Here is a 27933-nt window from a genome sequence, read left to right on the forward strand (position 1 = left end):
AATCAAAAAATTAATCTAATTAATTATAGGCTTTGTAATAAATGAATCACAATTAATTGCATTGAAAAATATTGCATTTCTGGTAGATTTAAAGATAAAGAAGTAATAAAAGTAACAAAAGATCAGAAATGACATGCTTCTGAATAGCATAAAAACTTTATTCTAGTTTTTTAAACAGGAGAGAATGAGACCGAGGACAGATTGTCTACTTACTATGTAGTCAAACAAGGATTATGTTAATCTGTAGAATATGGATTTTGTCCATAAAATTGTAAAAGTTAAAGCACAGAGAATTTTTATGTGTTCCAACTGATGTTAGAAAGCTACTTTGAACAGTTGTGTGATGGCATCAGAGTGTGATTATTCAGCATACATGTTTTAATCACATTTTTCTCATCTGGGATTAATTCATCAAAATAAATCAAACATTTTAACAACACTAGCTTTAAAATGTTTCTCAAAATGTAAAACATGCAGTTTGTTTCCCTGTACAACGCATGTAAATAAGGCACTAATGTTAAACCAATAAGGTCAATATGTCTCTATGCAGAGATGAATGAGAAAACTACTGAAGCCCTAAGTGGACACATGTCCATATAGCTTATTTTGCTGATTTCCAGGATAACATCTAAATTTCAGGGTTTTTTTTTTTTTTTCAAGATTTTGACTCATCCCATTATCTCAGAAAAACAAGGCTGTTATAATGTTACCTGTTATAATGAGGTAAGTTTGTTGTTTTATTTAGTGCTCAAAAATGATCTCCACCATGAGAAAATCAGCGTTGTTTTCTCAATAATTACATTATGCCAATACCCTAAAAAATCAACTGGATATTTAGAAGGAAAATGGGGTGAAATTAAATAGGAATAGACACTTCAGGGCTTCATAGAAGTTTTATGGAAATCTCTTTTCTGCACCGGGCTTCATGGTTCTTTAAATGAAATTATAGAAAATTAAAATACTATCTGGGATGTTACAGTGTAGTTGAGGTTTTAGTCTTTTCTTTTATGGTGCTTTTGCATAACTAAAAACATGGTATGCATACTTGAGAGTGCTGCACGGTGTAGTTGAAGTGCACTTTATGTTCCAGGCTTTAAGGGTTAATACGTGCTCTCTGTCCAGTGTCTCCGCTGACTTTGCCCCTCTATTAGTCTGCTTTAACACAGCACTCCGGTCAGAGCCAGTAAATTTTCCAGCAGAGGATAAAGTTCAAGAAGATAAAATCAAACAGATGTCAGGCTGAGGGTGAGTCTTCGTCACCCATAAAAGTGCTCTCATCAAAGAGCTGAATCATTTGTTTTGAATTATTACATTGTTATCAAAAGAGACGGCAGCGGCCTGTTTGAGGAGGAATCTGATCTGTTTGTCTAAAAACACAGGGCAGGGATACTTGGACCCAGAGGAACCATGGGAAAAAAGAGTGACGGCTGACAGGGGCAGGCAGCTGGGGATGGGCTTGATTGACAGCCATCAGCTATCTTTGGACTTTGTGTTTACTTTTGTTTAGTGGAGCCGAATGTTGACTGTCTGGCACCTCGCTCTGCATGCCACAGCGCTTGTAAACCTCGCCTCATCGACTGCTAAATAGGTCGAAAGACAATCTCAATAAAGATGCTACATATGAGTTTTTTAGTTTTTACAACACGCCAACATCGCATGTTCCCCTCTGTTGTAAATTTGATTAAGTTCCACTAATGAAATTTGTGATATCATCAAAAGCAAACTCAGATCAGGACAGATAAGTTCAATAAATGTTGATTCTTTCTGAATCATTCAGCACACACTGGACTTATTTAGTCTTACACAGGAGAAGATCATACCACTGTGGGTCATACGTTCACTCAGAGTTCATGTTAAGGTTACATTTTTGCCTTATCTCCTAAATCTTGTTTCAACTGATGAGAAAAGGTCAAGTCCTTCAAAATAAAAAGCTGCTTTTTTAAAAAATCTGCCCACAATACCCCGTGATATACACGTCATAAAAGCAATAAACAAAAAAACATCTGAGCAAATATACACAAACTATTTGCATCTGTTGTTGTAATTCACCCCCTGGAAGAATTTACACCATGAAAAAGTGAGAGTGTTGTCTTTTGGAGGGCCCAAAAACAAACTGGATTTCAAAGTGTCTGCGACATAGGAAATTCGAGGTCAGCTGAGAGGGGGGGAAAGTAAATGAACTTTGGTGTTTGCACACTTTACCCATGTGAACTTTAGCTGGTCGAAGCACGCAATTTCAGTTTGGATGGTAACTTATATGATATGAGATGTGCAATACTCAGCCTCAGTGAAATGTGTTGACCTGCCAACAACAACAAAGTGCTCTCAGTTTAACTTCTGGTAGAACTAGGGATGTGCATATCAAGGAAAAATACGATTTAAATGTCAGTGGCAATTTGGAGAAAATTCAGGTTTCTTGCAGGTGGATCGGGATGGACATTAGTGTTTGTTAGCTTGATGCTAACACATAATGGAAATGGTCATTAAATGGCTAAGAGGTAACACATGTCACTGTAACTGATAATTAAATTATTTAATATATACATAGTAAACTAGATCATTTAATTAAACCTATTTTGAAATTACTAAGTAAAATAGACATTTTTTTCCTTTAAGATCTCTTATTTTGAGGCTTTTCATGTCCTTATTTAGATACAATATGACAAGAGATAAAGATTATTAATTTTTATTAATAATGATACCACTATCCATCCTCTTCCATTATTTGTTGGACAGACAAAATCACATTTTTTTTACAGAAGTGTTGTAAGCTCAGTAGAGCTTGAGTTAACATTTTTTAAGTTCCTGATTCTATCTGTTAATATTCATTTATATTGATGAAGTAACAAATAGCATATCTTCACAACTGTACGTGTTTAAGTTTCTTGTCAAAAACAGAATTTGTGTTTTCTTGATATGTGAACCGGGACTGTCAAGACTGATTGAGTTGATCAGGATTAATCAAGGTCCAATTTTTTTTCATAGCGATAAATCAAATGCTTTTCTCTTTCAGCACACTTTGGTTAATCCACATCAGCGTCTCCCCGCAGCCACAGTGATGGTTTTAAAAATAAGTCCACCTCTGCATTCATGTCTCATTTCATTTTAAAAACTCAGACCCAGCGGACAAGTCAGACGTGATCTGAACCTTGTGTTTAAAACATTTATCATTTTTAAACATTTTTTCCTCTAAAATTTCCTTTATTTCTGGTAGGTTCATGTTGAAGTCTTTGATCTATAAACGCAGGTTTGTATCCAAACAGGAAGTCATTTACCCTTACCTCCAATTTCCTCATACAGCGACTGCGCCATGATCCGCTGGCGAATCGTACTGCGGAGCACATCACTCCCTTTCTTGTCCATCAGAGCAGTTACACAGCCAGCGCTCCATTGGACAAAGCCTGAGTGATGTCAGCTGTTTGATGACAACAGGTAGACTCAACAGCTTTTGAAGCCAATCCACGGCAGCTTCCATATTGACATCACTGTCTCAACCCAACTTTGGATCAACCAAACAGCAGACAAGATCCCGCCCACTGAGCTCGACTTCCTGTCAGCTAAGCTATCACTAAAGCCTTCTGGTGGTAGCGTCTGCCTGGCTATCTGCTATTTGTAATCAAATGAGATGCACTAATCAGTGCGCAGTGAGGTTTTTCCTCAATATAATCGAAACAGTTGTGGAACAAAAAAATTCACCCCCCTACAGCGAGAGCACATGAAGACATTAGCTAATGACACTTGTTTGGTTTTTTGAACCAAGCTGTGGACCAGTTTTTTCTGGTGTAAAAATCGTCTTTTTAACGTGTTGTGTATGTGACTTCCAGTGTTCCTGCAGCCAGCCTCAAGTGGACACTCGCCATATTGCAAGTTTTTCCATCTCCTAATTGGCTTCATTTTTTCAGGACTGGAGGTTGCCGCTTGATCGAAACTAAACTCACAGTCATGCCCGTTGCTGACAAAGTCCTAAATTTTGGAAAACATGCCAAATGTTAGCAAAATATAGATAATAGCTACTGCAACATGAAACTTTCAAGTTGAGCCTGCTCCTCTGAGTAGCTGGACATTTTCAATGCCAAACTTCAATCTGTATTTTGAGGTTGCAAAAGGATGGACCTAGCTCACATCTTTACCCAGCATTAGACAGGTGAAGTAATACATAAATATGTAGTGATCCAGATATCAGGTGTAGATTTATTATTACCCTACGTTTACTTTGAAAGACCTCACAAAATGTGCCATGCTTTTGTTGCAGTACTAAGAATTGTGCATTGTTTAGTCTTGCCATGGCCAAGTATCATAAACTGGGGCCTCTCCTTGGGGCCATGGGCCCCACTTTAGAAATCACTGGTCTTCTAGTAATACCACATAACAAGCAGGTGCTGGCAAAAAATGTAGCAGGGAAAATTAAAGAGATAGTTGTTGAATGAAACTCTATTTTTTAATTAAGTCATGTCTATTCAAACATTGCATAATGATGAATACTGGAAAATCATTACCACCCTTAGAAAGCCTTTTTTGGTCTTTGTATTTCATTTTTTGTCTGGAAATTAATCCTTTTTATACTTTGTTCCCTTTTTTAACTACCTATCAAATATGTTAAAGGCATTTCATGATACTTTAAAGAGAAGTATAGACCAGAGATTTTCCATCTATTTCGTCCATGGATTTTGACAAGCAAAAAACATGTCTCATATCTGCAACATTTTTTTTTACCACATGCTGCTTTACTTTGCTTTTCAAAGTTTGACAAGCAAGGAGTTCCATTGCCTTCTGCAATGTCTTACTCACACAATGAGCCACGCCAGCCGTGCGAGCGTGGATCACAGGAGGAAGGGTGATAAGCAGGCCCCAGAGTGCTTTCCCTCCCAGCAGGCTATTCTCACACTCACGGTGTGGGGGCAGAAGGCCAGTAGCCAAATTACTCACCACAGAAGTCAATAAAGACTCTGCAGCCTTTCTTCATGTCTACACTAAAGTTAAGAGAAACTCATAGCAAGGGTAGGTCTTCTTATAACCCTGATATGCATTGTTGTTTAAATTCTTGAGTATATTTGATGCTCTCTGCTCTTCTGGAGTGAAAGTCAATAAAGGAACTCCTCTTATAGGGTAAGATCATAGAGGTCTGCAGCCAGATGCCTCTCCAATAAGGACATCACTTTTGACCGGCACTGAGGGTCAGTGTCTGAGAAATATTAGTAACGTGTTTAACTGTTTAAGTGTTAGTCAAATGTCTTATTCTTCTCTCTTTATGCTGTATCCTTGCCCCATTAAACTGCATATTTCTCTATATTTTTTGAGCTGAAGAGCACAGATGTCACCAAAAATGCATTAGAGCCAGTGTTTGGTGAATTAAAACAGGCACTGATATAAATAAAGGCAAAAAATCTTTTTATATTGGTATTTTTTGTGTGAGATCTTTGAATTTTTCTTTATAGATAATGACCATTTGAATATTTCAAAAATCATTAACCACATCTTGCTTATGTATAAAGTTTGTGATGTTTAAAGCACAACTCTGTGGGTATTGGTATCCACAAAAATAAATGACTTGGCAGTGGAGAGAACTTTTTTTCTTAAGCAGAGAACCTCAGACACTTTTTTTTTTACCTTCAACCTTTTACTTTATAATCCTGGATGTTAGGATGTTGGTGTTATTAATTCTAAGAAAGTATTTGGTAATAAGATGCCACAGATGAATTAGCTTGTGTAAAATATGCAGGAATTTGCACAAACTTGAATAGAAAGCTTTGAAATCTGATGAATTAAAGAGGTCAAGTTACTGTAAAGAGAAGCATACCATTTATAATGCCAACTAAAATAAACCTTTCAGTTTGAGGCTGCAAAAGTGACATGCTTCCTCATGTTAATGTATCTTGAAAATATAAAACATTGAAAACTTGACATGCCATGTTTTAAATAATCATTAAAAAATAAAAGCTTTGGTGCGTCTGAACTTCTTCAGAAGTGCTCTGACACGCTGATTTGATATTTCACTCTGACATTTAACAATAATCAGTGATCCTCTGAGAGACGAGCTGTCAACAGCAGCAAACCTCCTCATCTGCGGAGGCAACACCCACTCGTAATGAACTGCGGAGGTTTGCTTCTGGACTCCCTCTCCCCCCTCTCAGTTATTGATACAGTCGGGTGTGAAGATAGCTCTATTTTCTGCATAGATGCATGATGAGCACAGCACCGTTTACATACTGTATTCTCCAGTGTTTGCACTGAGGAAGGGAGCCTTGGTGGAATTTGTATTGACTCTTCAAATGTTTAATGAGCAAGCAGCGACAGCAGCTGGCTGCACAGCGCTGATGAAATGATGACACAAGACACACGTGTGCTCATGTGCACAGCAGTGACTGGGAATATGTAGGGCACACACAAGTGTACAGGCACTGGTTGTACTGGTAAACATAATAAAAAATCTTATTCTTTTTCTTTTGAGTTTCTGCAATTTGCTGCTTTACTTTTGCTCTTTTGTTTCTCTTTTTTATGAACAGAAGAGGCTAGATTAAATTTGATTTTATGTTTACTAAAAAGTTGAAACACATTAAGGTTCCAGTTTTAAATTCAAGTCATAAAAACAATCTTCTTTAAAATAAAAAGCATGCTTGAATTTGATCAATGACACAGGAGACTACACGTTTAATACTTGACTGATCTGAGATATTTAATGATGCAAAGGGAATGGTTTTATGAAATAATTATTGACATTTTATCAAACCCATTAAACTTATGAAATTATAAAGATATGCATGAAAGATATGCATGCCCTAAAATTACATTTCTAAAATGTAAATATGGCCTTTGAACCTTGTCTTGGTCGATCACAACTGAATAGTAAAGTGGCAGAAAAACTGTGGCACTTGGTATTGTGTCGATCTTTCGGAGAGCGTGGGCAGCCACAGTCCACAAAGCTAACCCTGTCATCTGGCAGCAGATTTGCAAGAGAGATAAACTGAGATCCTGCAGGGGATCAAACCCAGCCTCTATCTCTAACAGAGGATTTAGCCAGCAGAGACTAAAGGGGCTCGAGCAGAATTACTGTGTATGGAGCCCGAATGAGTCGTTGCATTTACCCTGCAAGTTGGTTGCTTTTGTGCCTGGATACTGTTTAGGAGGATAATACTGAAAGATAAAAATGTGTTTTTTTTTCCTGAGCTACATTTAGAAATGCAGGTGTGTTTGGAGGGCAGATTTAAATGACAGAACAGGTAAGAAAGCATGGCTGGAGTAATAAACAGCAGATTAACCTGACTTACATGTATCAGTTGGTGTTGATGGTCTGTAGACCCTGTGTAGCTCTGTACTAATGTGCTGTAACAGATACCATAAAGAAAAAAAAAAATCACTGACGTCCAGCTACAGTTAAAGCTTTGATGAAGGAAGTGATCTAAATATCATGTTCAAACACTTCTACACTAAAGGAAAGGTTTCAGGCAAGAAATTTGACCTATCAGATTAATTTGGCATTTAAAAAAAAACATTTTATACATGCAATTCTGACATATTTCTTTGCTTTCTTTTGTTTCCTTTCATTTTTACACCATTAACAATCTCTTTTGAATAATTCATCAACCTCTTTAGGTGCACCTCATAAGGCAAGGCCAGACATAAGCATGCTACTCAGTGACTTCAACATTTTTATTCTTAATCAAAATATAGGACTGCAACAAATGACTGCCTAAATTTGCAACTGGTTTAGAAGGCAACTGACTATGACAAATGTTAAATATAAACTATGGATTTTAATTAGAAAAGGCACTTAATAAGACCTATTTTTGGTGATATAGCATTCATCTAGCTTGGACTGTGGATATAGGAGGAAATCAGGGAGAGAGCATGAAGAAGGACATGCAGGAAAGAAGCCACAGGTTGGGCTTGAATCCACACAGCTTGGTTGGAGGACTACAGCCTCAGTATATGGGGTGCGACCTACATGCAAGGCGAAAGGAAACCCTTTTTAGTTTGTTAAGTAAGAGGAACAACTTATTTTGCACGATATCAGTTTCAGCGGATAACGGCATACAAAGTTAGATTCAGAAGTGGACTGGCAATCTAATAAGCATTTTCCCTGTGGACCAACATACTTTGGGGCTGTTTTAATTAACTTTTCTTTCCTTCTTTTTTCTTTTTTTTTTTTTGCAAAGCACCAGCCTATAGAGTTGGGGCAGCATCCCATTGGTTGTTTGCTTTATATTGACAGTTTACTGGCCCAATACTGGACCATTTTTCCCCTTCCCCTTCCACAAGCGTAGAATGTGAAAATGAAGTGTCTGGAGAAAACAAAAACATGAAAATTATCGATAATCAAGATGCACAAAAGTTGTAAAGACTCTGCAGCCTATTGAGAATATGGTCTGTGCTTTGTGGAGGAAGAGGAGCAGAGGAAGGTGTTTCACAGGTACATCATGAGCATGTGGAGAGTGAAGCAGTAGCTGAGTAAGCTCTGTAAAGTATCCTAATATAGGTTCAGAAACATAATTAGACCACTGGTCCCCTTTACAAAGAAAAATAGAACAGTTTGAGATTAAATCTGTAGCTCTTCTGTTATCTGTTGAATAAAGAGATTGTAAAGTCCTCTTACCTGCCATATAATTACTAAAAACACTATCTATTTTGGCCCACTGTTAGGGGTCGACTGGAGCCAAAAATGCCATGGCCAAATTTTTCTCCTCAGTCCAGCCCTGGTTAAATATCTGTATATGAAAATGTCTGGCAATATTTACTGTCAGGCAAAGAATTGCCAGAATGTACAAATGTAACGTAATGCTTAACAGTATGAGTTGAAGAATTAAGTTTGGGGAGTTTTGAGCAGAATCATTTTTGGTCCATTTTTCAGCCTCATTATTAGACTTTAAAGTGTGCTTTAAGGGCTGAAGTTTAGCTCTGAATTACAGTATTTTCTTCCTTGCAAAGGTTGTGTTGTTGTGTTATTTCATGCACTTTGTCAGGAACCACCCTGCAAATAATATAATATAATAATATAAGTATAAGCTCCTTAAAAAGGGGCACATTTGTTTTTTATGCTGTGCAGAGCTCACTGTCGGCAGGTTGTTACGGCGCTGTCTGTAGCGCTAAAAAATGCAGATGAAGCTCCAGTTTACTGTTACTGTTAAGAATACATTTGAACAGATAATGGACATGTAATCCTTAGACATTAACTTCAGTTTTCCATCAGTGAATGCTTGCATGAAAATAAGACATCATCATGGACCATACGATCAATAGTTGTTTGCTTTCAAAACAAATAGACTGTCACAATAAGAGGTACAGCTCAGTTCTAGTAAAGCAGAGACTAAATATATGCATTTATAATGGTATTGTATCAGCTAGAATGAGTTTGCATTATAGTCAAAATTGATATATGTTTTTCCAAAAATGCTAAGATTTCCCAGTGTCAACATTTAACATTTTTTTGTGAAGTTAAATTGAATATGATGTTAATTTCTTTCTTTCTTTTTTAATTTCTGTTTTATGTTTATGGTACACAATGCCCCAAATTTGTAGGAAATAAAGTTCTAATGTGCAGATATCCCATGCTTTGAGTACAACTTAACAAGCCATTCTCAATAACAAAATCAACTGCACACATACGTTTCCTGTAGTTTTCATGATGTAGTACTAGTACATTTTGCTGTGTCATTAGATTTTACAGGCAGTGATCAATTGTCATTCACTATAATTGATGGCCTTGAATCCTCATATAATGTTTTTCTAAACACCCCAACCGAGCTATCAGGTTTGATTCATGAAATGGGTTTTACAAGGTCTAGGTTTATTAATTCTATTTTAAGACTTTAAGATGAGAGTGTGGAGTCAGGTGGTGCGCGGTCAGCTGGGTATTTGTTTCTGTTGACCAACCAACGCAGAAGCCAGTCACAGCAAAGATCATATCACTGCACACAAAAATGGGTTAACTAGATCCTAATGATATTATTAACCCATTTACTTGTGCTAGACTGTGAAACAGCAGCCAAACACCCATCGCTGGTTGTTGGCATGCTACATGTTCAACATCTGGGAGGGGTACCAGGCTTGTTTGTGGTACCCTTTTACCAATTCAACTTGCCAAAATTAAGTCAAATCAAAAATGTAGATATGTAATCTTAAGTCAAATAATACTTAGAGGGCTTTACAAGCATGCAGCCTGCAACACCTTCAGTCTCTATCCCTCCGTTCAGGTAGGAAAAAACAATTAAATTTTAAAACTGAGACAGAAAAAAAAAACAAAAAAAAAACCCATCAAGCTGTAGGAAAGGAACCTCTGTTCTAAGACAAAGAAATGCAATAGACATTATGTATCTGAAACAGATGGTCAGCCTGCAATTCCACATTTCTTATACAAAGCTTGTGTATAAATTGTGTGTAGGAAGCCAGTGAGTGTTAATGTCTTTGTCTCTGTATGGTGAATTCCACCAGTTGGTTTTGGTGCCTGAACATGGGTGATGGGATCCGGGGATAGCTTGCTACACCCTCCCAATAAATCTCCTCACTGGCAGGAGAGTAGACGAGGCTGGCGACTCCGTGCCCATTTTTTAAGACCCCAGATATGCTATACTCTTTGTGGCATTTGAGGGTGGGAACTATTAAGTGGCTGAAGTGCAGAATTCTAGACAGGATGAGATTACAAAGAATCTGTTATCATATTTTATAAAATGGTTTCATAGTGGCATTACTAAGAATCATGGCTAACCAGATTGGCTCCTCCTCCTCTGCTCTTAAACACCCTGCCGCCATGATAAACACTCACAGTTTAGTCATATAATCCACTGATGAAGAAATTAAGGAAGGCCTTGAATTCTGTAGTAAGCTGAATGCAACAGAATGGCCGATGGTGCTCCTGTCTTTAAACATCAAACTTAAAAACCAATGTTGGTGTTTTCAACATTAAGACTGAGTGTCTGTGTGCTTGATTTGGGTTACATTTATGATTAGACTGGCAACACTACAGGTGTTTTGCTACTGGCTGAGATGGTGCCAGACTCCAATTTGCTTTTGAATTAAAGAGACATTTTTTTGGCATCAGGATACAGTCAGATTACTTACAGTAATTTGTTTTGAGACTAATCACAGCTTTCTACATATATATATCTATATATATATATATATAGATATAGATATAGATATTCACACACATTTATATATTAAATGTTTTATTGAAGACAGTTCAAATGTTCTTTGGGTTATTTTTGTATGTATCATATGAATAAAACAGAATGTTTAATATTGCAAAAACTCTAATCTTTGCAAGTGTATTTGTCTTTTTTATAAATATATCTAAATATACTCTAAACACTTTAAAAACATATATCCTGGCTCACTTGATTTCTTTCCACTAGTTCAACTAACTTAATTCTAACTTAAACAAAATGATGATATTAAGTTGATCGATTATTTTATTTAAACTATACCAACTTCTTTGTTTAACAATCATCCTACGTAATAAATTTAAGGCAATAATATATTGACATGTTTGAGTGTTAGTAACTTCATTCACTTGAGTCAGAATAAAAAGCACAGAACAGTGCTGTATGGTTGAACTGATTATTTTAAAACACTAATGGTCTTTGCACAGTGAGCCTGTTGTTTTTAGAGGGCGCTGTTGTAAACCATCAATTACCAATCTCAATGACTTCGGCTGATGTGAAAAAAAAATGCATAAACACAAATAAGATGAGGACAAGTAACAAACAAACTTGTTCTGAAAAAAATAATCACAGATGAAAATTTCAGCATCACTGTGCAAGCATAAATAAAACAACATGACATTAATTTTATTTTTTAATGTGCAAAAACGGTGGACATAGATAGCATGATTTACTTACCGAATGTTCTCGTAAGAGATCCTCCTCCTGTGACATGTGACATAATCTACCAAATTGTTACATGGTTTTTAAATAATTAAGTAAAAAACCCAAACCATACAAAATTAATAGAAATAGAAAAATCATTTTAATGTCCTACCTTAAAGACAGCACAAATTTAATCTAAAAATATAAATTTAATAACCTATATTTGTCTCAGATTTAACCTCTAGAATAAGTGCTTAGACATAAAAATGACTGAACCCCACTCAACCCAATGCTAACTGAGATCCTTAACTAAATAAAACACTTTAGTTTATGTCTCCAGTTTTACAACCAGAGATACTCAAGATTAAGGGCACAAGGAAAACAAACAAACAAACGTCATTGAAGACTATTAGCTAGCTTAACTGAAGTTCTAAAAATGTGTCAATGCTAAAGCAACATTAGCTGAAGACATACATAACTAGAAAAGTCCTCGGAGAGCACAGACCTCTGCCATTAGCCCTATCTCCCAATGGTAAAGAATCCTTTTAAAAAATTCCTGGATCCAGACGGTGATCTGGATCACTCCCAACATCTAATCAGTTCTTCCTTATGCCATTTCTGACATTTCCTGAAAATTTCATCAAAATCTGTCCGTAACTTTTGGAGTTATGTTGATAACAAACTAACTAACTAACAAACCCTGCCGATCACATGACCTCCTTGGCAGAGGTAAGAATGAATTATTTAAGTTGAGGGTTGTGTTCAAACAGTTTATCAGACTGTGTTCAGGCCCAATTTGTAGGGATTATTGATTAAATTAAGGAAACTGCTACATACCATTAATATTTGCATTGCTGTCCCTTTCATGTGCTAGGTGCCATGTGCCAGCGGAACAAGTCCAGGCAAATCCAGACTTTAAAATGATGTAGTTGAAAAGAGTAAATAAATAAGGTTCCCATACTTAATATCTTAAAAAGTTAAGTGGACTCAAAAGGATATGTTTAAAATAGAAAAAATATGCAGTTGAGTAAATGCTCTTAAAATTTGAGTTTGGCATACTCTTTAAAATAAGTTGTAAAAAGACTAAAATAAGTATAAATGACAAATTTAATTCATTACATTGATAAACATTTTTATTTTAATCCTGTTTTACCAATCCCATTGCTCATTTTTTATAGCGTTTAAGTCATATTGACAAATAATAACAGTAAAAACTTATTTGAAGACAAAAAGCAAAAAAAAAAATATATATATTTATATATATTTATATATAGTAAACATAAATCAATGAATGAATATATAGATTAAGCATTAATTACAAGCAAAGCTTGTCTTCAACTTAGACGTGCTGAAAAAATTTAGCCATTGACATCCTTTTAAGATAAGCGAGTACATTTTGCTTCCTGCTAAACTGGTTATTTAACAAGTAATTTCGGGCTTACCTTACCCTCTCATATCAATCTTTTTATATAGAATCAATTCATTACCAATGTTATCTCAACACACTTTACAAAGAGGGCTTTACTCTTTGGTATATTATTTAGACCCATCACTGACCCACCATGAACCCAACACCTAACAACTTCTAGCAAAGTTAAAAAACAACTAAAACCTGCTTTTATCTGGCAGAAAGCTCAAACAGAACCAGACTCATGTTTAACTGGAAGCTGTGTTGAGGGTGGGAGGGGACAGAGGGACATGCAGCTAAAAAGAGAGAGAGAGATGGTGGGGACAAACGAGCAGAGCAACAAGAATGACTGATGGATTCATGCCTACCCTGGCCATAAATCTCTCTGATTTTCTTTTATATTGCTACCATGCCAATAATAATGATCATTACATATGTAGCATTAGTCCTAATTACCACTGATGATAATAGATGTATTGTTCTAATAGAAGCATTATCAGTTATAATTATAGTGAACTGAAGAAACTGGTCATTATAGTTGTTGAAGTTGAGGAGTTCTTAGATCACTTCTACACGAGCAATACTGACAGCATTGTAGGGATGATAGTAATAGTTGAAGCAGTTATAGTCTGGCTGGTCCATTTTTTCTAATCCATTATTTTAGCAGAGATAATCCTCAGAGACTTAAAGTCTTTTTCCAAGGGTGCCTTTTAGCAATGAGAAAAAATAGTTAAACAGGTACTTTTACAGGCACTAATCCATACTTGCAAACTTGTGCTCTGGTTAATTGGTCACATTTTGGAGCAGTTAAGTCACTTTCTTGAAATAGTTCAGACATAAGCTCTTTGAAAACACAATGTGATACAAGAGACATCAAAATAATGGTAGAACTGTGTGTGGTATTAGCAGGAACAAGCATGTATGACACTAGACTGACCTTTGATTTACTGTTAGCATTAGCAACCATAATGACAATGAAAAAGAGGGGGGCTGTGGATGAGAGGCTCTTAAATTCACTGTAATATTTATAATAATGATAGTGTGAGTAAGGTTGAATTTGATAGTTGTAGAAGTTATCCAGTTTATCTAGACTTGCCAAGAGATTAAGGTTTATAAAAGAAATGAGAGACTTTACAAATAAAAATTAGACACGTACATTTACTAAGATTGAAGTTTTTAATGTGCAGAATTTTTAAATAAATGTCTTGTGTGTTTTTTGTCTTAATCTTTTTTTTAAATATCAATTTAAGATTGAAATCAAACAATTGCTTTCTTATTCTGTTGCAACAATAAGCAGTGCTTCCATAAATGGAGGATTATTGCTGTTAAAGAAAGACACTGAAATATTACTACCATATAATCAAATAGATCTTAAAGAGCAATATTGCAAAAACTCCTATCTCAGAAATGTATTCTCTTATTTCTCATCAGATTATCAGAGTACACTAAATGTTAACCGCATTCATAACAAATTTTAAAAAATCCATCTTCTGAACAGATCAAAATTGAGGCTTTTATTGTTTGCTAAAAGTAAAACTTTATGTTGATACAGCAAACAAAGTTTACTTGTTGAGTGTCTTGAACTGAGATTGCTGGGATTTGTACATGTTTATGTGTTTGTTCTTCAGTTTTGAAGTGTATTTAAATCACATGGCTTTTCTCAATTATAATGATTTTGCTATTGTTAAAACCTTTTTCACTCATTTCTGTGTTCAAAGCACTTTTTAAACATTTTGCTTACTTCCTAACTCACTTACTTGGAAAAGAATATATATATATATAAAAAAAAACTTTTTTTGCAATATGATGTATCTCCAAGATATATATGTATCAAAGTAAGCTTGTTTGACAGATGTTAAACAAAAAGTCTAGTTTTCATCGTGTATTCATTCACCTAAATATTATTGATACACCTTTTTATATTACAGTCTATTTTATCATCTGTGCTCTGAAACAAAGCTGCACTTTATCCTTTAAATGATTGAAAAAATGAATAAAAGATTATTAACAATTTGTTCCATTTGTCTCGGATATTCACATCTGAATAATAAAACAAAGGGGAAAATGAATAAATGTTGTTAAAATTAGCATTCTGGCTCATCTGTGTGCATTAGAGGTCAGAGTTGTGGTGCAAACTATTAGCCCATTCTCCAACCCCTGTTGCACAGCCCTACTTCTTATTACTACAATGGTGGTTTCACCTTTTCAGTTTAATCATTTCAGCAGATATTAAACTCTCCCGGCAGGCTGCGGGCTATATAGTGTAGGGATTTACTGAGGGATTTGCATCCTTCTTTCTGCTAGTTCAAATCTCTGTGTCTTCTCAGATCAAATTATCATAACCATCATCGGGCACGGCTCCACCATGAAAATACAGAGAAGGAAAAACGCCGTCAGCTATTCCATGTGCCCCTGCTCCCAGAGAGAAATATGAAATATGGTTATTGTGCAGTGCTGTGCGGCAGAATCGGAGTGTTGTCCCATGATACCAGAAGCTCTGAGGAAAACCCGAGTTATTGTCAAATAGCTGTTGTGATTCACTTAAAAACACCCTTTGTTTATCACATTTCTGTGGCATATTAAATCTTATTTGGCTTCAATGTGAGATAAATTTTGTTTGTAATTATCCTGAACTCTAAAAGGAGCATGAATAGTTGATTTATTATGACCCTAACCTTATCCCAGTGTTGTTTGGTGACATTTTTTAGTCTTGTGATCAAAACATTCATGGGCCAAGCATTTATAAAGGAGCCACATTAATATGATTGTTCTAAAAAATAAATTTTACCACAGTTTTCCTCGCCTGAGAACTCGAAACTTTTCATTAAACAGAGCCCCAAAGGACCAAACAGAGAGGCCGAGTAAGAGTTTTCATACGGGTGAGCTTTCATCTATTACGGCGTATTATATATCCAACTTAATACATCATCAAGGGGGTTAACACACCATCGCGTGACTAGCTGTGATGCCATAAGACTGAAAGTAAATTAACGTGACGCGGCGGACCTCGGGACCCTTGATAAACGTGGAAACCTTTATTATTATTTATCTTATTTTGTGGTGTGTAAGCTGAGAGCAGATGGGGTGGGTTGGCACAATGTCCAGATTGTTCCACGCTGCACGCACCTTCATATTGAAAGCAAGGGAGATGAAGGCTTTCACCTATAGAGGCGCCGCTTTACTCCCCAATCTTTAAAGCTGAATATGGCTAGTGTGGGAAAAAGTGCGTTTACCGCCTCTCTGCCTCTGACTGCAAGGGAACAGGTCAAATCCTCTGCCAGGTGCCCCAGGCTATTTTTCCTTTCCTCTCTCTTTTTTTTCTAAACACCTCCACACCAAGAGAGCAAAATCTCTGTCAGAAGACGAAGGAGGAGGAGGAGGAGGAGGGAGCCACGCTCTCTGTTTTCACTTTGTGTGTGTGTTGAACCCTCTGGGGCTGAAATAATTAAGATCAATATATATGAAAGTTCAGGATACTTTTTTTTTCCAAAGTTGGTTCATTTCAAGGTAATTAAAGCGTGATGTGGATCTCATGTGAGTCTGCCGAGCCTCATTGACATACAGTATCATTGGCGATGGGCAGATTTGGAGCTGTGTTGCTGCTAATTACCTGTCTGCTGTAATTGTGGCCTGTCTCACTTTGTGTTTGGACCAATTATGAGACAGAATACATACACACAAACGCACATACAAAAGCTAATACACATGATGTCTCTTTTATGCTGTAATTCCTTCACTGCATTAATTTATTCTTTCACACATAAATCTGCATCATAAACATAGGCTTGACTAGATTTTTTATCCAAAATAACCATATCATGTAGATTAGGGCTGAATGGTAGCAAATTATGGCATTGGGAGATATTTTTTTTTTATATATTGCAATATGAAATAAAACTGGAAGTCTTTCCAAATTAACTGGTGAGTTTTTATTGGCAATAAACTTTGAATCAAAATTAAATTACTTGGTATTTTAATTCTCCTTTTTATCTTCGGCTGCACTATATGAGAAGAGATGTGATTAACTACAGTATTTTTCAATATCATTATGATGATACAGTATATGTAGAAGTAAAGTATAATTTAGGAATTGATCTTAGGTTTAGCTATAGCTATTTGCAACATGTTTCTCTTGAATCCAAAAATTTAAAATGTATTTCTAACCAATAAATTTGCACAGTTACCCTTAGAGTAGCAGATGGTAAGCCTGTAATTTTTTTATTTATTGAGATAAATTCAGAATTTTGCCATGTGCTTACTGCAAAGGCTCACATCAGGATAAAGTTACAATTGAAATTTATCATTCCCTCATTCAGATAAAGAATGTGTGCATTTAGCAGAATAAATGTTATCAGCCCCTCTAGACAGCACCAGAACTCCTACACAGGTAAAATGATTTATAATGATTTCTATATGTTGACCTCTGATGCAAGTCAACTTTTATGCCATAACTATAATCCAGCTGCCTGGTCAACAAACCTCCTCTCTTTGCTCTACTGCCTGGATGTGAACAAACACAAAGAACATAGTATAACATTTTGTATGTGCAGTATACTTCAGCAGCATTTTTATTTAGAATACTGAACTAAAAATGTATGATGCTGTACTGTATAGAGTAAAACTGGTATATTGACTCTGGGCAGTTTCTATTATGTTATATTCACACCAAATGTGAGTAAAACTATTTAAGTCATGTTAAGTCAATGTAAAGGTGACAGTAGACGTGAGTTGCCTCTGTGTGAACGATGTGAATGTGCAGAATGAATCATGCAAATTGAGCGAGTAATGTGAATGAGGCGCCATGTTTTAAGCACTTGGCGGCATTTGCTTGTTCCCGAGAGTTGAAAAATCTGAACTTGAGGGAATCACTCATGCCATGATGGCCAATCAGCACGGAGATCCCCCCAGATGTATTTCACATGTCACCAGAGGATTTCCAAAAGACCAGCCTGATTGGGGGGAGGGGTTCAACCAAAAAATGGAGGAGAAACATGTGAAGTCTGTCTGTGGCTGCCCTGAGCTATACAACTAAATGCGCCTGTTCTACCAGCATGGGAATAAAAAGGAGCTCACTTGGAGGAAGGTGAGGAGGTCAGATTGCCTGATAAGTTGTAAAAACATTTCAGCCAACTGCTACCAAGTTAGTACCATGGTTAGCACGGCATCCTCTTAATGTTGTCAAGCTCAGCCATGTTTGTTGACAACAAACATGAAATGCTGGCTGTGGGAAAAGGAAGCTCCTGCCCTTTTGCATCTTTTGGGCACCAGTGCACACACAATTTGTCGTATAAAATTAAAAAAAAAGAAAAATTGAGTGAGTCAACTCCCTAATGAACAACATTAGGATCAGGTGGTATCCAGTTTCTAATGCTGTTAATTTAATGGTTTTACTACCACATGATTAAAAATGACATTATACAAGAAGTAGTTCAGACTAAGCACTTGCCAGCATGCAGAGCATCCCCTATGGGCATGTTTCAGTCAGTTTAAAAATGCTTCTTTGGTCCAGTCTAGAGAAAAGGGTATTTAAAGTAAAAGAACAACAACAACAAAAAAAACAATAAAGACAATTTTTTTTTTATTTCAGGGGAGCCGCAAGTGGTGTAGCTACAGCATTATCCTAACACTTCATGCCACATTATGATGTACGATCAACTGAAGGTTTTTTGCTGTTTCTACCTCTGTGTCATGGTGCGTATTTTCTTGAATAGGCAATTGCTTTAAAAATAATGGAATGATTAAAAACTACGGTCAGACAGCATGCGATGATGTGATTTTCCATGTGCGTTGATCAGCTGTGAATAATTAACTTATTGTTTGCTGCTTGATCACAGTTGCTAGGTTCTGTTGCGTGTGCTTAATGAACACTGGGCTGTGTCCAGTTCACTTTTACTATCTGTTGGCTCCAATGGTTAAATGGTATATTGCCATTGTTGAACGGCTGGTCACAATGTAGGTGGTGTAGACTTCTGGAGACTGCCGCAGGGTGATATCATGATGCGTAAGTGTAGGCACAATAATTAGGCATTTCTTTAAAAAACATGCACACGTCACATTTTTCATTTTCAGGGAAACTGTTGCAACTTTCAATTACCTCATGATAACGTGCTCCTATGTTAAGTACAACAAAGTGGATGTCAGCCTGCAAGGAGGAAGGAGGACTAAGTAGGACATTAGCCACACTAGCAAACCTATTTTAGATTGGTTACCTGCTAATCTTTTCTTCCTTCAAACAAAAGTGAACTTGTCATTTTTTAATTAAAATTTTTATTATACTGCTAACTACATAGTCACCTGGGAATATCCCAAACAAAATAGGGTTTTTTAATCTTTAATTGTACGCCCATTTTTTTTCAGTTACTCTAGGCCTAAATTTCTGTCTTTGCTCATTAAAAATTGGAATGATTTTCATATTTTTGGTAATCATAACTATTAACCTTTGTATTTCAGTGTTTTTTTTTTAAACAAATGCATGCAATAAAATTGTAAAGTGTGGAAGGAAGAACACTTTGTGTCTGCTAATGAATGTGTGCTCAAATTCATTTGACTTGTTAAAGCCTAAGTATGGAAAATTCCCTTAAAAATGGACATCAAAACGACCATGTCAACTCTCAGTTTTATCAATGAGAGGGAAAGAAAAAAACACCTGCGTAAAATAGATTGTGGCAGCAATTTTTACCTGCCAGCGTCAGACGATATCATTACTGTGCTGAGCATCTCTGTCCTGAGTGACACCAGTCCATTACGGTGTCAAAGCCCTCAACTCTCCCCCCACCGGCCCTCAGAGGTCACCTTGGGGAGGATTCCACTATACAGCAAGCCCACCAAACAACACCCTTCCCATCAGGCCTTTGTTCAACCCAATTCCACCTGGGATAGATACAAGAGGATTCGAAAGAGGCTGAGGAGAGGAAATGCGTGTGTGACTGTGCTGAAATGACACACGGTGTGGGCTTTGTGTGGATGACCAGCTGTCCTGCAGTTCTCGGTGGACAGTTGCAGCTGTTTAGGCAGCTTTGTGCTGATAAAGGCAATGGGACTGAGGAAAGTTTATAGACACAATGGAGAGACAAATACACATGGGAAGACATGTGGACGCGTAAGCAAACTATTTAGAGACTCACATACAATGTGCAAAAGTTCGGTGAGATTCCTGATCACTCTTTTAGCATAAATTTTGGAAAACCTCTACATCCACTAATCTGTTTGACTTGATCTTTAAATGAACAATGACATATAGAACATATCACTCAATTAAACTAGATTAGAGTTGGACAATGAACCTTTAAACCAGTTCTGATGCTCTATTTAAGGGCTATGAACTGGCGTAAAGGGTTTTAAATGAATTTTTATAGGTTTACAATAGCCTCAGAAAGACCTGATTGTCTTGTAATAGAAATACAGACTTGTAAAATAGCAATTCCTGGTAAATTAAAGTAAAAGTATGAAGATGTACTTTGGTGCCAGCAGTAGGTTTCTAACTGGAACTGCTCTGTTGTAAAACCCACATGGGGCTGTTAACTCTCTCATAGGCAACATGCATTTTCTGGTAAACAGAGGGGGCGAAGCCGCCAAAGACGTTGTAAGAAGCCAAAGAACCATGCTGAAAAACAAGGTACTTATTCCACTGGATTTTGTGCAAATACAACTCTGCAAATGTCTACAACCCGTTGTTTGCTAACTATTTGCCTTTGCATTACTCATTCATCCAGCAGCAACAGAGACAGCCCAGCACTGGAATTTCAACCCACTGTTTCATGAAGCTCCAGCCAACATGTAAAGCCTGTCCAATATTTACTCTAGTCCAGCTTCTTGCTTGGTCACTCTCATTTTCTCTTCTTAGCTTCATCTATTGCCATCCTCTTTTGTCTCTTAGCTTCAGCCATTATAGAAAACAGCACTGATATAGACTAACTGGCTTCTTTTTAGTTCAAAGCTGGTGTATGAACTAGCACCCTTTAAGCTGTATGCACTTGTTGCAACTGTAATCTACAATTAAAGTAATATAGCAAACTGGGTGCTCTGTGGAAGGCACTTTGACCCAAATGGCTTGCATATTTTGAAATTGATGTCAGCTGATGCCAGAAAGTTTATGTTTTCCTGTAATAGAGCTACAAACTTGTGTTTTTATGGTTTGAGTTCTTAGTATACAGGTGAGGATAAACACCAAAGATGTATTGTTAATTGCATTAGGAGTATAATTATACTTAACTCTAAATCTAGAGATTTACTTGCTGTTTCACCTTGCATTTGTGTAATCATTTAGCTGCATGAGTGTTCTTTTACCTTTCGGTACATGACTTGTGTTAGTAGATGTAGCCATATACAACTATCTGATGTGTGGGATTCTAAACTACAAACATGGTTGCAGTGAGAAAGATGACAATTCTGAGCTCAAATTTAATATAATAATTACCAGTAATATCAGGCTGACACGTCACATGGAGATTTGGGACAGTGCCTCTAAGGTAGCAAAGCGGGGTGGTCTTCATAAAAGGGGACCGGAGGTTGTGCTCAAATTATTAGAGTACCACACTACTCAGCCTCCCAGGGAAAACTAACTCTGGGGGCTGGACAGGAGGCTCTGACCAACTGTCGAACCTCAGATTCTGGAGGATTTCATCTTGGTCGTGGGACAGTAGACAGCTCTTTAGTCTTCTTGAGAGGGCATAGAAATTTGCTCATCCAGTCTGCATGTGTTTTGTGGATTTGGAGAAGGCTTATGATCATGTCCTTTGGGGGTACTGCAGGAATGTAGGGTTCCAGGGCCACTGCAATGAGCCATCAGGTCCCTGTACAACCAAGGTGAGAGTTGTGTCTGCATCCTCAGCACAAAGTCGGACATGTTTCTGGTGCCTGTCTGCCACTTGTCTCTGAGTCTTTGCCCCAGGTGAAAGAGTTTAGGTGTCTCGGGGTCTTGTTTATAGTGAGGGTAGAATGGATTGTGAAAATTGACAGGCGGATTGGTTCAGCATTGAGAGTTTTGCATGCACTGTACTGTACTGTTATGGTGAAGAAGGAGCTGGAATGCAAAGCTTTTGATGGACCGCCTGGTCTTTGTTCCAATCCACACCCATGGTCATGAGCTCTGGGTAATGACCGAAAGAATGAGATCGCGGGTTCAAGTGGTCGAAATGAGATTCCACAGGAGGGTGTCTGGGCTCAGCCTTAGAGACGGGGTGAGGAACTTCTGGAGGAACATCTTTCCTGAAGTAGAGCTGCTGCTCCTTCACATGGAAAGGAGCCAGTTGAGGTGGTTCAGCCATCTGATCAGGATGCCTCCTGGTCACCTCCCTGCAGAGGTCTTCCGGGCACATTCAACAGGGAGGAGATCCCAGGGCAGACACAGAACTAGCTGGAGGGACTTGTGTCCCTCCAGTCACACATCCCATCTGGCCTGGGAGAGCCTCAGAATACCTCAGGAGGAACTGATATATATTCTGCTGGGGAAGGGTATGTCAGAGTTGACTTAATTCGCCTGCTGCCATTGCGACCCAACCCAGATAAGCGAAAGAAGATGGATAGATGGAGGCTGGATGGAGTAATCAATAGTAACAACAAATCAGCTCAGAGGACTTATGACCATTGCCAAAATACACCTTTAGCACCGTTTGCATTCTCCTTCTCCAAGATTGTCTACTGTGCAAGGACATTACAACCTCTGTGTTTCACTTGAAAAAGTGACCATGTAAACTGGCGACTTTCAGTCAAGCTCACTCATAAAGTTTGGCTGACACGTCAAACTGATACAACATGGTTAACAGTAGGCATATCTCTGACCTATTACACCCAGACAGCAATTGAACAATAAAACCAGGGCAAAGATGGAGAAACTGACTTTAACAAACAAAGATCAAGGAAATATGTTCATATGGAATAAGGAAAAGTTGCAAAAAACATCCAAAAAGGAAGTATCGTGGGATGTTTTCCCAAAGAAAGCTGACTACTGCAAAGTAAGGAAGTAAACTCTCACCAAAGTCCTGAACTGGACTCGTGCTGGCAATGTTGCAGTTCATAGTTTACAGCATAGTTTCTTAACCCATGAGCTCTTAGGCTGCTTGGACACTCATTTACCATTACAGCAAAAGATAGCCTATATAAATGCACCAAACTCCAAAAATAGAACGTATGAAAATGGTTGATAAACTGTGTTTTAGGCCATATGCAAATCTTTCACTACTTAAAATTAGCTTATGTGACAGATAAAGTGAGTTTACCCTTCATTATTATACATTTTAGTGTCATGGAGACTTCCTGCATGTAGTCTGTAGCATGTAAACTGATGAGCTGTAGAGGTAGCCACGCACTGTTGGCACCCACAGTTCATGATATAGTAAGAATATCATAAACGGTGTGGTGAACACTTAAGTCTGAGGGATCAGTGTGTCCTGCTGTGTCCTCTGCGGGCCTTGCCTCGGATTAACCAAAGCTGGAAAAGCGTGGGGTCACTGTGTGCCACCTAATTTACAGCTGACATCCCGTGTCGCCTACTGCGGGGTGGCATGATGTGAGACACAGATGCCTGCAAAGGCCTGGCATCATGATAAATTTGGAAACAATACTCTCTGCAGTGCAGTGATGGGATGATTAATTGCAAGTGTTCCTTACCTTTTAGGGTGAAGCCAAATGAGGGGTTCAGTTTTGGTACAGCTGTGTCTGCCTCATCAAAATAGTCTCTGCTGTGATCATGAGTAATGGTGAGAGGAAACAAAAGTTTGTCATATTGAAAATACATTAATAGTCAGTGTTACGTTTCTGAAGGTGTAAATTGTCTTAACAGGGAATGACAATAGAGGCAAAAAAAATCAAAAGCTGAATTCTTCCATGAGTGACATAATTTCCTGGCATTAATATATTCATGGTGGGCTTTGCTTAGCACTTAGCTCAATGGATAGATTTTTTTCAATGCTGTGAGAAAGTATTTACCCCCTTCCTGATTTTTTTGTGTATTTGTCATACTTAAATGTTTCAGATCATCAAGCAAATTTTAATATTAGACAAAGATATCCCAAATAAATACAAACTGCAGATTTCAAATGCTGATTTCATTTATCAAGGGAAAAATCAACCCAAACCTACCTGGCCCTATGTGAAAAAGTAATTGCTCCCTTACTTGCTTTGTTAAATCATGAATTAAGTGTGATTAAGATTTCAGTAGCCACACTCAGGCCTGAGTACTGCCAGACCTGTTGGATCCATAAATTACTTAAATAGAACTTGTCTGATAAAGTGAAATAGGATAAAAGATCTGAAAAAGCAACACATCATCAAAGATATTCAAGAACAGATGAGAAACAAAGTGTCATCTTTCAGTCTGGATCCCAACATTCAAACATGGTGGTGGTAGTGTGATGGTCTGGAGCTGTTAGCTGCTTCTGAAACATGAACAAATTGCTGTATTGATGGTACCATAAATTCTGCTCCCTGCCAGAAAATCCTGAAGGAGAATTGGCCATCAGTTCATAATGCAGCAGGACAATGATCTGGAACACACAAGTCCACCTCTGGACGGCTTGAAAATATGTTTGTCCATGGCAGGCTTACTGAACTTTTAGCTCTGCTGTGTTTGCAGGACTGTGTTTAAAATGTCCGACTATTTTGCGGCACTTGGCTAAAGCACCGTCAAACCCACTGCCGTGGAGGGACACTGTGATAATTTGCTGTATCGTGCTCAACACACGGCAAGTGCTTGAATGGTAGACTCCTGTCTGCTGTCATCATATTTTGAGCACTACCTGTTCCTATAGTGGTAACCTTGTCTGTTATCCCCCACTCCTTAGCAACATCAAGAAACTGACAAGCACATGCTTTGGCGAAATGTCTTTCCTCTGTTTTCACTACACCTTGAGCAAATGAGTGCATCCGCCAACTATCATCGATTAGGTGTGCTGTTACCCCGAGGTAGTTATAGTTGCTGACTGCTGTCCAGTGGTCTCCGTCAGTGCAATAAATGTAGCTTTGGCCAGCTTCTCCACCTACATTTCTTTTTCATTTCCATACAGTGAATTCTTGTGACAACAGTTCCCCTTGAATGGGCCACCTGAGGCTATCTGTCTGAGATCCTGAAGCCCCTCGTCTTAAACGATGTTAATGGTTTTGCAGTCTCTGGCGACCCATTCAGCGATTGCATTATTTAACCTAGTTGTTGTCTTTTTGTTGTACTCTGCCAGTGTAGCTTGATGACCACGAACGCTGCTAACGTTGGCAAAGATATGCTTTGCCCAAAGATGATACTTTACAGTCCTTGGGCTTCGATGGAAAGACAGTTCATCACTGCAATATGTACACACAACTCTGGTTTGATCCAGACTTCCATTAGGCAGCTTTTTAAATCGAAATTGGCTGTGAAGCAGACCTGGGTCTTTCTCCTCACTCATGTTTGGCTGCATTTGCCCGCCTTTAACCTTTTCACCCCAGGAACGTAAACATCCATGCAGGAGGACTATGGGAGGAAGTTGTGGTCAAACTTAGTCATATGATTAAATTGTATTATTTTTTAACGCATTAAGCTTTCCAGATTAATCACGGGCGTTAATGCGGTTAACAGGCCTACTGTAAATATTACTAGCTGTAGCACTGCTACTGATACTGACTGATACTGATACTGCTGAAAAAAGGACATTCTGAGAGGCAGTAACAAAATAAGCCTTGATCTTCAAATTTGCAAAAATGTCCACTGACTCATAGATGAACTGGAAAAAAAACTTTGGAGGTCAGTATTACTGGATCTCATGTTCATCCCGTTCCTTTCAATGAAATATCTCCAGAATACTGTAAGGGAATTTTTTCAGACTTTACAAAAATGTCCACTCTGACTCACCGACTCTATGGTGAAGGTACAAGGCCAAGTTAACTGTGACTTCAAATCTTGTGAGTACAATTAGTTTGAGAATGTCCAGAGGGTTTTTTATCAAGTTTGACACAAACCTACCCATGGACATGAGAGTACACTGATTAGATATTGGAGGTCAAAGGTCAATTTAGCTTCTTAGGACCTTTATAGACTTCACCTACCACTGCAGTTCCACTGACCAGCAATTGTAAACCTTTCAGAGGTATATAACTGACAGCTGTAGTTCTTTAATTCCACTAGTTTCGAGAGTCATCATTTTGAACTTCTATTCCTAGTGAATCTGTACCAGGAAATGATCAATCCCACTCATCACACTAGAAATATGTATACATATGTAATGGTAGAAAAATGTATTTTTCTCATCTCAGTACCAACCATTGTACATTTCAGAACTATGTACAAAGACTATGTTTCTGGGAGTCAAACTCCTCTGACCTTTGGACTACTAAAGTTTCCATTTATTGTTTTATGATGATGATGATGATAATTTCAATATCAGTGAGTTCTTCTGCCAAGGATGCTGGAAAAATAAAGCCTCTGCTGGGCCAGCACTCAGAGAAATCTACAAATCCCTGTTTACTCCCTCTAGCGCTACATTAGTCCAAAGGTTTAAAGGTGCATAAAATTGTATTCTTACTCTCAACAAACGAACAATGTTCAATGTAATAAGTTTTCCTAGGGTTGTATTGCAGGGTTACTTCTGTGGTATTCATAAGCAATTGAAATATGCTGCTTAAGTGAATATCCAGACAGGGAGAGGACAAGCTTTGGCCCAAAATGTGACCACAATATAATATATGCAGCATATATAGTATCTATCAAAGATGCAGCATTTTCAGCGACAACACTGTCCGATACTGACTCAACAGTAATGACTCGAATCTGACATATTGTCCACAGTAGTGCATGTTGAAATTGATAACGTCACTAAAAAAGGAAATAAATATCTACAGCAGGTCAGCCGTGTGCCAAAGTAAAGAAATATCATTCCCAGAAGCTTTGCTAAGGATTCGGGGAAGTCTTTGGAGTTAGATGCAAGGTTATCCAGAGGGCAGCCAGCACGGGTGTTTAGTTTGCTAGATCGAGTCAAACAACAGGCACAGAATGGAAAAGATACAGAAATGTACTTCACCTTGCATGAGGCAGGAAAAAAAAAACCTGGCGAGACAAAAGGGTTGGAGGGCAATGGTTCAATAGAGAGGTGAGGTGCAATATTGAAGTGAATATTGAATGATAGGGTGATGAAAAGTGTTATCAACAAATAAAGCAACTTTTTATCCCCCTTTCTTCCCTCTCTCTATGTGAGAGGAGTGGAGATAATTTGATGTGAGAGCAGTTCACCTGGGAGAGCTGGCTGTTCTGACTGCAGGAGGATTTGTGAACTGGCTCGAAGGCAAGTTCAGCAGAACACACAAACTCTTATTAAACTTCCTGTTTTCTCTGAGTGAGAGCACGCACATGCATGTGCTACCATACACAGACACACAAACTGAGGTAGCATTTCACTGGCTTTTTGCCATTTTGTTGGCATTCAGGGTAAAATTCTTCATGTTTAAAAAGCCCCAAAAAGACAAAAGAAAGACGGAGAGAGAAAAAACATTTTTGTCAAAATGACCGAGTGTTTTTGCGTGTTCCCAGAGCCATAAATTGGTGTTATCCTTGTATGGCAACGATCATTGCTTGGCTGTAACACTAAAGCCCTTGTGCTCCATCAGTGGTCAGACCCCAAGGTCAAATGAATAAATCAGAAATATCTATCACATGAACAAGTGAAGATGATAGCTTCTTGATCAGACTATAACGAATAACATTTTGTGATAAATTTATCTACCATTTCAACATCTCAGCCTTTTTTCACTCAGTTTCATTGCTAT

This window comes from Cheilinus undulatus, linkage group 10 (genome assembly GCF_018320785.1).
Source record: "Cheilinus undulatus linkage group 10, ASM1832078v1, whole genome shotgun sequence".
NCBI lineage: Eukaryota > Metazoa > Chordata > Actinopteri > Labriformes > Labridae > Cheilinus > Cheilinus undulatus.